Source organism: Eumetopias jubatus, unplaced genomic scaffold, assembly GCF_037043125.1.
Source record: "Eumetopias jubatus isolate StellerSeaLion01/CBP00866 unplaced genomic scaffold, mEumJub1_p1.0 scaffold_9, whole genome shotgun sequence".
Classification (NCBI taxonomy): Eukaryota; Metazoa; Chordata; class Mammalia; order Carnivora; family Otariidae; genus Eumetopias; species Eumetopias jubatus.
The window spans coordinates 14,193,926-14,207,770 of record NW_028274815.1 but is presented as its reverse complement, the minus strand read 5'-3'; positions in this window follow the sequence as shown (position 1 = coordinate 14,207,770).

Genomic DNA, 13,845 nt, shown 5'->3' with positions numbered 1-13,845 from the left:
ACATTTATAAATTCTCTGCATAGGTCAGAAATTTATTTCTCACAATTCTGGAGGCTGGAGAGTTGAAGCTCAAAGTGCTGGTAGATTTGGTGTCTGGTGAGAGCAGGCTTTCTGGTTCATAGATGGCTGCCTTTTTGCTGTGTCCTCACAGGGCAGAAGGAAGCCAGGTAGTTAGTGTCAGAATTAAATGGACTCATAGGATACCTAGTTAGTATCCACAGAGAACTGGAGACTTGCTTGGAGACGAAAACCCATACATTTGGTGTCAGAAGTGGTATGAGAGTGAGAACTGCTTCATACAGAGTTCCGTGTGGGGAGACAGGGACGAAGCCACACGCATTCCTGTGATTTGTTGTCTCAGGGGTACGTGGTTTCTCCATGCGTCAGGCACTCGGGAATATAGCTCAGCTTGCGCCATCTTGCAGGTGCCCCACATGGGAGCACTGCCCACCTAGCCCAGGGAGACCACCAGCCAGAGGTCCTGGACTGGGCACTGGTGGCAGGAACTGAAGAGGAATGGAAGAGTCCGGTCTTCCGTGTGCAGGGACTGAGCAGTAGGGGTCCTTGGAGCCCTTAAAAACCTAGCCCACAGAGGACATCAGAGCCCACTGGTGGCGGTCAGCAGAAAGAGGACTGTATGTGTCCCCCTCAGCTGGACTAGAGCTTTATCCTTCATCCAGGGGCGTGATCACTGCAACTCACTCCATCTCACGCTGGTTCACAACCTCTTCCCAATGCCACGTCCAGCCACACCACATTGGCAGCTTGAAAGTAGCCATGGTGGGACATTTACCCCCCAGAAATAGGCATATGCTACAAATCAGGGAATCTTTTCTGGAGAGCCGGTCATTCGATATTTACCAGCACACCTCCACCCCCTTTCCACCTCCCTGCCCCACCTTTCTGCTGGATTGAAGAGGAGATGAGGCAGGAGAAGCAAGGAGGGGGAGAAGGGGAGGAGGAAAAGCAGAACATGCTCACTGCACTCTCTAAGGCTGTTGAACATGGCAATGGCCTCAAATGGCTGAGGAGAAGAGCTCAGAATCTCAGATGAGCCTGGCATTACAAACTGGGCTGCACTAGCCTTAATAAAAGAAAATAACCAGAGTCTATGAAATCTGCCCAGGACTAGGGACCTGGAGTCAGACACACCTGGGAGTGGAGAGGGGGGACTTGTTTCCTAGCCCATTCACTCCCCCACCCCCTTCTTTCTCCAGGACCCAGACCTCCAGCAGGGAGGGAGGAGTGGGAAAAAAAACAATCATTTTGTGGGTGTGGGGGAGGGGTGTGATTTGGGGTCTTTTCTTTCTTTTTAATGAATTGGCCACTGCTGTGGTCCTCTGTTCGTGCTCATGGGTCTCTGGTTCCCACCAACTGGCCCGTGATGCTCTTGTGTGACTAGTGTCCTTTGTGGGTGGAGATGAGAGGTGTGCCCACCTCGGAGGACCTGACAGCGTCCTTCCCCATACGCCACTAACGTGAAAGCTTCCAAACCAGATCGCTGCCTCTTCATTCCCCACCACCAGCCACTGCCTCTCACAGTGGAAGCCCCTCCCCATTGATGGCCGTCACAGAGGGCAAGTGCCTCAGGGCCCTCCACGGTACCCAGAGGTCCGTGGAAAACTCATCCTTCTCACCACACCAAAGGGTGGCAGTAGAGACTCCTCCGCAGTCTGTCCCCAGGGCTCTTCCTGCTTGCTCAGGATGGCTCAGCACAGGACTGCAAGATCCCTGCTCAGGCAGGTGGCCAGTCTCACCTTTGTGTAATGTCCTTCCCGAATCTCCCGGAGCTTCCCGCTTCCCAACTGGTGCTGGGCACTTGCCTTTGCTGAGGGACTTGGCCCTTCCACTTTGGTTCCCGGAGATGCATAAGAGCCAAGGGAAAAGGCCCACTCAACCCAGTAAAAGCAGGAGGGAGGCCTGAGCCTGAGACACACACCCTCAGACCTGAGACAGTTCTTCTCAATCCCAGCCTCGTTCTAGCATGTCGCCTTCCCTAAATGGGGCCAGCTAATGTACAAATGGAGGGCGTAAGGCACATTTCATTCCAGTGGGGTCCTTCCAGCAACTAGGACTGTCCGCGGCTCTCCGGGCTCTCATCCTCACCTGCGGTTCTGCGGCGCCTCTTGAAAACCATTAGAGAGGCCCGGGCGCCTCCCTGTGGCCTGCCTCTGCCATTGCACTTGCACAGGATTGCCGCCTCCCGAAAATTTAAAACGCTCAGACCTACACACACACTGGGTGTTATACACACCTAATGAATCATTGAACACTATATCAAAAACTAATGATGTAGTATATACTGGCTAATTGAATTTAAATAAAAAATAAAGGAAAAAATGAATAAATAAATCTTTAAAAAATAAAATAAAATTCTCTCCAAATAAAAAGAGAAAGAAAAAAGAACCCTACACAGAAATTGTTGCATTACCATTCTGTCGTATTTACTTCGAGTAGGCTTTCCATTATCACAGAAAGCATGCGGATATATATGCCTCTTTTTTTCACTTAACTTCCCAAGAGGATTTCATTTTGCTACTCTTGGGCATTTTTTAATATAAAAAAATTATTGCACAAAACTATGAGGTAATTGCTGAAATACTGAGAAATAATCACTTATATTACACTCCATAATTCTCTCACTGTCTGTCTGTCTGTCACACACACACACACACACACACACACACATTCAGAGAATCTTTATTCTTTCAGGTAGGAGGTGGGGATGGAAGGAAAAAGGGAACTCCTTACACGTGTTCCTGAGTGTGTGTCCATAGTCTGCAAGGTGCTTTTTACATGAGAACTTTGTGACACAGGAAATCCCTACTTTACCGATAAAGAACCTCAGTTCAGAAGTGTTCAGTAACCTTCCCTGCTACCGCTGAGGGCCGGCGGGGGGGGAAGGAGTGGAGGGGGTGAGGGGTCTTCCAATAACATCAGCTGGGACAGCTTCCAGAGCTGTTGATCAGTTTTACACGTTCAACCAGAAAGACGTCAGCTCTCCCACACTCCCCGCAAAATGGGCACTGGAGTCATTCCTGGGTCTGCCTTCTCTTATTCTCAGTAAATCCTTCTCTGTTGGCTTAGGACATTCCAAACTCCGGGAGTTCTCCCACCATCCTACTTAAGCACCTGTTCCAGCAGAGGTGACCAGCCAGGAAGTCCCACACTGAGTGAAGAAATCCCTCTGTGCTCCCCATAGTCCCCAAGCCCTGGCAGCCAGACCTCCCACCCCACCCCACCCCACCCCGCCCACGAGCATCTGCCTAAAGCAGAACTATAGTCCAGCAACCAGGGGGGCCCTCATGGAAGGAAGTGTCCTTTAATGAGAAATCAGTGTCCCAGCTAACAGTGCCTCAGAGATCATCCAGCCCGACTAGCTCCTTGTACTTATAAGGACAAGGAAGCCCAGCAAGGAGAGGGGACTTGACCAAAGTGCTCAACCCATTAGGGCCAGAGGCAGCTCTGCAGCCAATTGTGGGTCTTAAGTGAGTGTCTTAAATGTGAAACAGATAAAAGGCTCAACTTCCAGTGTTTGGCCCATCACCGGCAGCAAATTTAAAACCAGAGCCCATAACACATTGATCAGGGGCAGCTGCTCCCTCATCATCTACCCGGCTGTAGACAGGGACCGTCACCCATGAACACCAGTCCCTGAGGCTTCTCCCACCACTGGATGCCCAACCTGGGTTAGCAGCCGAAGGTAAATAAGTTAACAAAGAGCGCTGATCAGCGCAGGTTTCCTGATTGTGTCCCATGAGCCAGGTCTGTTTTGGAGGAGGTCATTGAGAGGATGTGACTGCTGGTGGACCCCTCGACCTTGACCTGGGCCCCTCGAGCTTGACCTGGGCAACCAAGCTTGACCTGGGCAACCTGACCTCCTCAACCCCACCCCTGTCCTTGGGATGTACATTCAGCCCACCCTTTCCCACACTAAGAGCTGGTTTTAAGGACGCGGACTTGAGAAAGCAATGGGTTGCTGGGAGCTTCTGGACAGTTAAGGCCCCTATATGAAATTTCAAGGTCCTGGTGGATCGGTGTGGGATCTTCTCATATTGTGGTGCCCAGGAGAAGCCTCAGACGTAAATTCTCTTGTGTAGTAAAGCTGCCACTGGAATGGCCCTCCTCTCTCCCTGCCCTCTGCTCATGGGGCCAGTTTCAGATGTACCCATGAAGTTCCTGAGGATTCACGCCAACAGCGCAGAGGCTAGGTTACCAGTGGGTGAGCCATGAACGAGAAATTAAGTGTTTTATTCACCCCTCCCCACCCCGCATCCCTGTTCTCTAGCACAATCCCTGGTAAATAGTGTAGGTCCTCATTAAAAGGGTTTTAGTCCATAACATATTCTTGCCATGGAAAAGTGCCCATTCCGGTGAGTAGAGAAAGGCTTTGGCGTGCACAAACATATTCAGGATGACTCATGTCCTGGCTGATTTCACCTAGTCCTGGCCAAACGCCTCACGGGCCTTTCCTGGTTACCCATTTAATTTGCACACTGGACCAAAAGTGGCAGGAAAAAAAATTTATTTGGAAAAATATATCTATTCTAGCTCATCCTAAAATTTTCCTTTTCGGCTCAACAAAACCAAAACCTTTTCAGTAGAGATGTCGAGTTTAGCAAATAAATATGAAAGATGCCTTGCTAAATTTGAATTTCATATAAACAATGGATAATTTTTTACTATAAGTATGTCCCAAATATTGCAATATTCCAAGTATTATCTGAAATGCAAAATTAACAAGGTATCCTGTATTTTATCTGGAAGCCTACTCTGAGGCCTCTACTGGAGTGTTTGTGGAACATTCTGAGGGAGCTGAAGGCAGGCCTTAGGAAAGAACTAGAGAATGGTGGGGTCTCCTTGGTTCTAGGTCCTGTCTTATTGCTGGGAAGGGAGGAAGGACAGCTGTAATGGTTTCTCCTGGTGATTGCAAGCCCCACTGAGGGCAGTTCCATGCTGATAAGCCAAACAGAAAGCAGAGCTTGTCTGCAGAGATAAGGCCAAAAGGCTGGGCTTCTTGCTGTAGCATGGATCTGTATCTTGTGAGGTGAGCAATCCTAACAGGCTCTTATGAGTCAGAGAGAGCCGCAGGATCTCAGGGTTCTGATCATCTCTCTCTCTCTCTCTCTCTCTCTCTCTCTCCTCTCTCCCTCTGGGTGTGTCCATCTGTGTATGTGTACGTGTCCATCTCTCTGTCTCTCTGTGCGTGTCTGTCCATCTCCATCTCTCTGTGCATATGTGTGTCTCTCCCCCCTCCCCAGCCCCTCTTTCTCCGACTGTATGGTAAACGTCTCTCAATACTGTTCAAAGCAGAGAGGGGAAGGCATTGGCATATAGACTTGACGGTAGGATTTGTGCTTTTATGGCATGTTAATTCATCTAGGAGCTTTGGTTTTCAGACAGGGAGCCACTACTACATGTAGGTGATAAGGGTCTTCTTGTCCACCTGGACATAGAGAAGCTAAAAGTGGTATGCAGAGGCTCATCATCCCCTTGACGTTGTTCCACACACGCCAATGTAGACTTGGTGACTCTGGAGCGTGTGGGGAGCCTCACACGCATGACCCTGGAGGTCGCACACAGCAGAGACAAGTAAACTGAACTTCCTGCCACTGATGAGTGTAGCAGCTTTGACCGTTCTGGATTCTCACGGGGTATGGGGAGTCCTAGCAGCTCTCCTTGGTTTTAACCTTGTCAAAGGATTGCATATTTTGTGGGTAGAGCTCAAACCTCCTGTTTCTCATAAATCCCTGGTACTTTCTGCCTTTCTTAACATTAACCAGCCCCATTTGCCAGCTGAAGACTGTTATTTCACTGGGACCTGGACCTCTGGCCATGGCATGACTGTAGATTTCACATTGGAATGGATGCATGCATGGAAATAGTTGACTATTACCAATAAGAAACAGCTGTTTGGGGGTGGCTAGCCCTTCAAAAAGGAGCTACGCACCTTATAGAAACCAAAAAAGATTATGGGGAGCACTTAGACTTGAGTTTGACCCACCTGTGTTCTTTACCAGCTGGGTGACCTTGAAGGGGACTGACATCAAGTCCTTCTGTGGGCTGTGTTCACAGCCCCCAAAGCCCAGCAATCAAAGGGTGGATTTCTAAATCTAAGAATATTTTTTCTTCCTATGAAAACAATTTATGAATTAAGAATGAAAACTTGTAGAGTTTTTTTCTATCTTCCCCACAAAACTAACAAAGACTGTTTTTAATGATAGGAGTGCTAATTATAAAACAGTTTGAATTTGTTACAAAATTCATATTTCTTGACCTTGGGATACCCCTTAAAAGAACACGTGTATAGATTGAGTATAGAAAATATGATTATATAAATATTATGGCATCATTAAGGGAGGTTAGAAATCTCAGACTTTAAGATTGTTTAGACTATGGTGTCTCTTCATCATTAAATAGTCATTAAAATACTATTTAGTCAAAGAGGTTTTTAAATTACAAGAGGCGGAATGCCATTTGCAAAAAGAAGCAGACTATTTCCCATAAAATTCTAAGATATAAATTTTGCATAGAAAATGCAAATGGATTTATTTTATAACACTCAGCAATATAGCTTAGCTATTACAGAAACAAACTTTAAAACAAATTGTCAGGATCCTAACTACTTGTGGTTCTTGGCAGATTCGAGGCATTACTTTTGCTGTTAGATCAAATATTTTCTATGAGCAGCTCTAGATGATGTTAATGTGGACCCAGCTGCAGGCTGCCCTGTGGGTAACAGACACCAGGTTGTTTGGATAGCACGTGAATATCTGGGGTTTTTGGCCTGTTGTACTAGGTAGGGACTATTCCTGTACTGGGGCTCTTGGTCGCATTCAACAGACCCCCAGTTCTAAACAGGTCAATGGAAGTTCTTCATTCAGGAAACGGAAAACTTCACAGTTAGAGCTAGCCTTGAGGTATACCCAGCTTGGCCCTTCCTTCATCTTCTTCATTCCCAGAAAGACCTTCCCTGTTGTGGTGAAGATAAACCTAGAATAGTTTGGGGTCCTCTCCTTTATCTTTAAAGATAAAAATGGCCAGGGGCGCCTGAGTGACTCAGTCGTTAAACGTCTGCCTTCGGCTCAGGTCATGATCCCCGGGTCCTGGGATCGAGCCCAGCGTCGGGCTCCCTGCTCCGTGGGAAGCCTGCTTCTCCCTCTCCCACTCCCCCTGCTTGTGTTCCCTCTCTCGCTGTGTCTCTCTCCATCAAATAAATAAATAAAATCTTAAAAAAAAAAGATAAAGATAAAAATGGCCATTTCTGTTCTTGGATGTTCCCAGGCCATGCAGGTAGTATACATCTGAACTCCAAAGTATGCATCAGGCAGAGTCATGGATATACTTCCATAAGGCTCCAAACACAGTTCCATGACTAAACATTCATGGTATAAAATATACTGAATAATTCTGTAAATGCTGTTTGTCAGTTTTCAGTTTTTAGACTTGACCTATAAGTAGAGCACAGAACAACTCACTGTAATTAGAGAACAAAATTTATATGTTCTAAATCCTACTGATGTAGGGCGCCTGGGTGGCTCAGTCAGTTAAGTGTCTGCCTTCGGCTCAGGTCATGATCCCAGGGTCCTGAGATCACCAGCTTGGGCTCCCTGCTCAGCGGGAAGCCTGCTTCTCCCTGTCCCTCCCCCTTGTGCATGCTCTTTCTCGCTCTCAAATAAATAAAATCTTTAAAAAAAATAGAAATAAATCTTACTGATGTAAAAAAGTCATTAAGAACAATTAGGAGGGCGCCTGGGTGGCTCAGTTGGTTAAGCGACTGCCTTCGGCTCAGGTCATGATCCTGGAGTCCCGGGATCGAGTCCCGCATCGGGCTCCCTGCTCAGCAGGGAGTCTGATTCTCCCTCTGATCCTCTTCCCTCTCATGCTCTCTGTCTCTCATTCTCTCTTTCTCAAATAAATAAATAAAATCTTTAAAAAAAAAGAAAAAGAACAATTAGGAGATGCAGTGCTTGAAACAGGTAAGTGCCAATTTCTTTGTCTTTCATAAGGCATTTAAACTCATAGGGCAACCTCTAGAATAAAAAAGTATAGTAGTTGTCTAGGCAATGAGGAAAGCTAGTTTGACTTTGCATTTTCAGTTTGTCCATACTGTTTGAACTTTTTTTGTTGTTGTTATATGATTAAACACTTCATAATTCTATCATCTCGAGACTGAAATAAGGGCACAAGCTTCCTTCCGTGGTTGAGCTGGGATCTCTGCCTCCAGAATGAATCACTTATAGTGAACCCAGTCTCTGACATCATGAGGCGCCCCCCGCCCCCCCGCCACACCACTGGGGAAGAAAATCAAGTGCAGCTAACTCTCCTCCACTAAGCTTGCTGATTCAACTTGTTGACAATTTTTTTTTTTACCAGAACTCCTTAACCTGAGGGGAAAGAAACGCATTTACTCCATCAGTCGCTGTGCATGGAACTTAATGCCATCATCCCATTTAATCGTCACACCTGGCCTGTGAATTAAGCTTGGTTCCCCTATTTTGCGGATAAAGACTTCATGAACTTTGTGACTTTGGAGACATTGCTAAGTTCCTTCACTTACCCACCGGGCTTCTCACTGTCTCAAGTTCTCAGACCACAAAACTGGAGCCCAGAAGCTGTTCTTCTGCTTTGCACAGTCTGTCTGTGCAAAGCCTGGCTGGGAGAAAGGGACGTCACCTTGGAGCCCAGGAGCACAGCCCCCGAGGTGCATGCTGGGGCATCCCCCAGTAGCCCATTCACCTTGGAGCCCAGGAGCACAGCCCCCGAGGTGCATGCTGGGGCATCCCCCAGTAGTAACCCATTCGCTCTGCGCTTGCCTTTTTGCAGTCCAGGACCATGTCGGCAGGATTGCCTGCTGGCCCAGAAATAAAGTTTTCTGAATGGATTCCTTGTTTCGCAGCAAGCGGGCCTCCCTAGCAGCCCAAACATCTGTCCATGACCTTCACAGTGAGCCTGAGTTGCGGGGTGACCTAGAGAAGCTGGGTTTGGCAGCAACGACTGGATGTCTGGCGGCTAGGGAGGCTTGCCTGCAGCTTTGCCACAAAGAAGTTGGGCAGGGCATTCCCCAAGTGGGGGAAATAGCATCTGCCTCCAGCTTCTCCTTCCACAGTTGCGCTGCTCTCCCGCTACTGAGTCCTTGGCATTGGGATGCTTGCCTCAGGCTCGGGGGATGGAAACTGCCATTCCCTCCTGGTATTTAAAATCCACACATACATGCACGCACGCACACACACACACACACACACACACACACGCACAACAAGGCCCTAGCATTTCTCTGACACCTTTTGCTCCTTTCAAGTAGAGCCCTTCATAATGGCACCTCCTGGTCCCTCCGGCCCCCCAGGGGCCTACTTTGGCACCTCCAGTCTGGCTCACCCACCTCAAAAGGAGGTGGGCAGGGGGGCACCAGAGTAGGATGGACTGAAAGGGCCTCTATCACGAGAACCACAGACCCCAGGGAAGTGACTGGAGCATCGTATTTGGTTTCATATACTATTTAACCCAGCTAGAATTTTTGAATAGGTCCTTCCCAAACACGAAAACTGAAAGATCAAAAGGGGGAAGCATTCGTACGTTCTTAAATCAGCTACAAACAGAGAAAGAAATCTGTCCCTCCCCCTTTCCCGGAATGAGTTATTTTTAGTGTTAATCACAGATATTTCCGGTGTTCAGAACTGCCCTGAGCAATCAGTCCTTCCTCCCATAGGATCATCATGCTCTAGTTTTACTTTCGGGTTCTTTGTGTGAAGGAGGGTAGCACGGGAGAGAGGCCCCGGGGGAAGCCCTTTACTAGCCATGGGCCCCAGGTCACTTGCTTGACCTCTGTGAGCCTCATTGCCTCATCTGTAAAATGGAGATAATGGCAACTACCTCACAGCCTTGCTGGAAGTGCTAGGAAGTGGCAGGCACAGGGTAAAGCGGTCTGTTAGTGGCAGGTATTCACTGAAGTGAACATTCGAGAAACAACAGAATGCTGGGGGACTGATCAGTATTTCAGAATGATGTCCTTTGCGCTGGCTTTTCCAGAACTTTCCAAAACTAGGCCCATCGTTCCCTTCCCACTACTCCCAGCCCGTCCTTCACTCTACTCTTCAGTTCCTCTAAGAATGCTCTTCCCAGGGGGAAAGACGAACCATGAGAAACAAACTGAGGGTTCTAGAGGGGAGGTGGTTGGGGGATGGGTCAGCCTGGTGATGGGTATTAAAGAGGGCACGTTCTGCATGGAGCGCTGGGTGTTATACGCAAACAATGAATCATGGAACACTACACCAAAAACTGATGATGTAATGTATGGTGATTAACATAATAAAATAAAATTAAAAAAAAAAAGAATGCTCTGCCCTCCCTCCCCTCCCACCCCTGCAGCCTCCGCTCCTACGTTCTGTAACCCTTCAACCCCTCCGTCCACGCTTCTACTCTCCAGAGAGTATACCTCCATCCCCAAAGTTCCTGCAGACTCACTGTCTACACCAGAGTCTTTCTCCTCAATCCCGGAATCTTACTCCTCTACCACTAGATATAAACTCCCAAAGAGGGGCTCCTGGGTGGCTCAGTTGTTTAAGCGTCTGCCTTCAGCTCAGGTCATGATCCCAGGATCCTGGGATCGAGTCCTGCATTGGGCTGTTGTTTCTAGAGAAAGAGGGAGAGATATAGAGACAGAGAGAGACCACAAAGAGGGGGAGGGGAAAAGGGGGAGGGGAGGGGGAGGGGGAGAGGGGAGGGGGAGAGGGGAGGGGGAGAGGGGAGGGGGAGAGGGGAGGGGCCGGGAGGACTCCAAGCTGAGCCCCATATGGGGCTCGATCTCAGGACCCTGAGAACATGACCTGAGCCGAAACCCAGAGTCCCACGTTTAACCAACTGAGCCACCCAGGTGCCCCATTGGCCTGGTGCTTTCACTGGGACCTGGAGAAATAACCACCCAAATTAGCCCAGGAGTGAGAGGGGCTTCACTCAGGCTGAGTGGGCTTCCCCACAGCTTGAAGGATGTTCTAACCCTCAGCGTCCAACCCCTGCTTTCCTGTCGGTTCTCTGCTCCCTGCACCTCCAGACTGACTCTGTGCTTCAGCCAAACCAGCCCACATCGGACTTCCCAAATCCTGGGGCATTCACAGGCCTCCCTGGCTTTGCACATGATGATGCTTGTTAGTATCCTCAAACTGAAGTTACTTAAATGTCTGCTAATTAGAAGTGCAGTAAAAATAGTGATGGGAAGCTCCTGGGGATGCAAATTCTTGAATTATGAAGGGGAATAAAATTCTGTTCAAGGGTTTAGGATTTCATCACCCTACCCAACCTGCAGATGTTGATTGTTTCCTGTGTGCACACTGATTAGACTTAAAAATTCAGAAAGGTTGCATGCAAAACCCACCAAGAAGAAATGTACCATAGAGCACATTTTGTTGTTCTGTCTTTATGAGGATGCCTTTGGGGGCAGGCTTCGGGGCATGACTAATATCCTCGGGAGACTGAAGAGTTTAGCCCAAAAGAACCAGACGAGGAGTTTAAGAATTTGAATTCTGAGGCTAGCTCTGTCATTTATTAACAGTTGTGCTATTTCGTCATGATGAGCCTTAATCTCCTCATCTGTAAAATGGACGTAACAGTCCCTATTCAACTTCATATGTAATGAGGTATACATAAGAATTAAGCAGGATCATGTGAGTAAAATGCTTTGTAATCAGGAAAGCAACACGAAGACACGCCTGGAGTGGTAGTAGGGGCCTAGTGGGCAGCATGACTGCCGCTGCTAGGTGGCACTATTTTAGATAAGCTTTCACCTCTCCGTGCCTCAGCTTCCCAGTCTATAAAATGGGGATCACTTTAGTCCTTATAGGGTTGTTCAAGTAGCTATCTCTCACCTCAGAGCCATTAAAATAGCTATTTCATGTACTTAGAACATTGCCTGGGGGCACCTGGGTGGCTCAGTCAGTTAAGTGTCTGACTTTAGCTCTGGTCATGACCTCGGGATCCTGGGATCAAGCCCCGCAGTGGGGAGTCGGCTTTTCCCTCTCCCTTTGCCCCTCCCTGCCACTCATTCTGTCTCTGTTTCCCTCTCTCAAATAAATACACAAAATCTTTCTAAAAATTTTTTAAAAACCAGTGCCTTACCACGAGTAAGCACACAGCAAATATTAGTTGTTGTTATTATCATTATAATTGCCATTTTCAGTTTTGTTATTTCGTGTCTCAAAGAAACTGAAGGAAAAGAGTGTGTAAGCTTTAGTCCCTAAGAATAGGTATTTCTTGAAATCTAGTTTACCATACCTCTGGAGGCATACAAATGCCCCAACGTTGTGACGAAAGCCCCACACTTTTCTCACGTTCCGTTTTATAAGAGAGAAGGATCACGCTCTGCATCGTGTAGGAGGAGACTGGAAAGGGTATCACCATCGAAACTCTGCCCTGATCTATATAAATCCTAATAAGTTTGTTTGGACCATGCAAATGCGAATGTAAGCCTTTTCAAACGAGAGCATGGGCTGGTGGGAAAGGCCGGAATGCAGACTTTCCTGTTGTTTGTTTGCGTCATTCCTAGCAGATGGTGCTTAGAATTGCCACAAGAATGAGTCAAGCAGAGCTGGTGGAACCCTCGGCTCGGCACCAATGACGTGACCTTGGGCACGGTGACTTGACCTCTCTGTCCCTGTTTCTTTATTTGCAAAGTGAGTTAATAATAGCCATGTGCTATTGTTAGCTGTCAAGCCCGAAGGAGAAAAAGTATGTAGAGACCTTGGCCCTGGGCCTGACACCTCAGATGATGAATCCACAACTGTTGTTGGCTATGCTGGGAACAGCCCATGGGAGTGTTTCTTACAGCTTCCCCGACCTCAGCCCTGCCCTCCTCCCCTCTTCACTTAATGGAGAAAAATGGAAGTCAACAAAGTTCATTTGCAGAAGAACTTAGGGGGAGAATCTGCTAAGGGAAGGAGGGTCAGTGGTTTCCAAACCCAAGAGACAAATAATCGTCTTTTTTCCCCACTTCCTCAGAAGTTCTTTGCTTCCTTCTCACAGTTTAAGGGCCTTTCTGGAACCAAAATATTAAGATCAAGTCTTTCCAGTTACTCTAAGAGGCATCATTTTGGCTTCAATATTTCATTTTTTGAGGTAGACCCCTCTCAGATTGCCAGAGAAGGACAAGAGGAGAGTGCCAAACTCCGGCCGCCTCCAAGCCAGCCTGGGGTCAAGGCCCAGCCCTTTCTGGAGTCTGGAGTGTGTCTAGGAAGCAAATGACTCCTCAGAGTAGGCACCTACTAAGCTACTGTAACAGGACCCTAAAGGCAACAACACCCGAACTCACTTGCATATGCATCTTCTTTTGCTGCTTTTTTTTTTTTTTTTTTGATATCCTGAAGTAAAGGTCATTCGGTCTACTTGTCAATTTGCAAAGGATCTCCCCTACCCCTGCTATGGCCTCTCTCCCAATTAGCTCATGTGGCAGATACAAGAAGAACAAAGAAACCTCAGCCTGGTGTGAACTGTGGAACACTTTATTGAACACAAATGAACAGAAGTCAGGTTTCCTCGGTGGTTCATCCTAGGTGCCAGCAAGGAAGTGAAAGGAATTTTTGAGGAAATGTTGGGGGAAGAGGCAGAAGTTCAAAGGGAAATAATTTAGAGGACAAGAGGAATGACAGTCCCATCAGAAATGCTTCTGATGGTTGAAAGAAATAAGGGAAGAGATGGGAAGCAAAGACACAGTCGAGAACCAGGGGAGCAAGCCTTTGCGGAGAAAGCTCTCCACTGCCCAGCCCACAGTGTCCTGGGGTGAGCTAGAAGGAAAGGCTGCGTGACTCAGAGAAGGGCCCAAGCTTTGGACTTAGAGCTGAGCTCTCCAGCTAACTA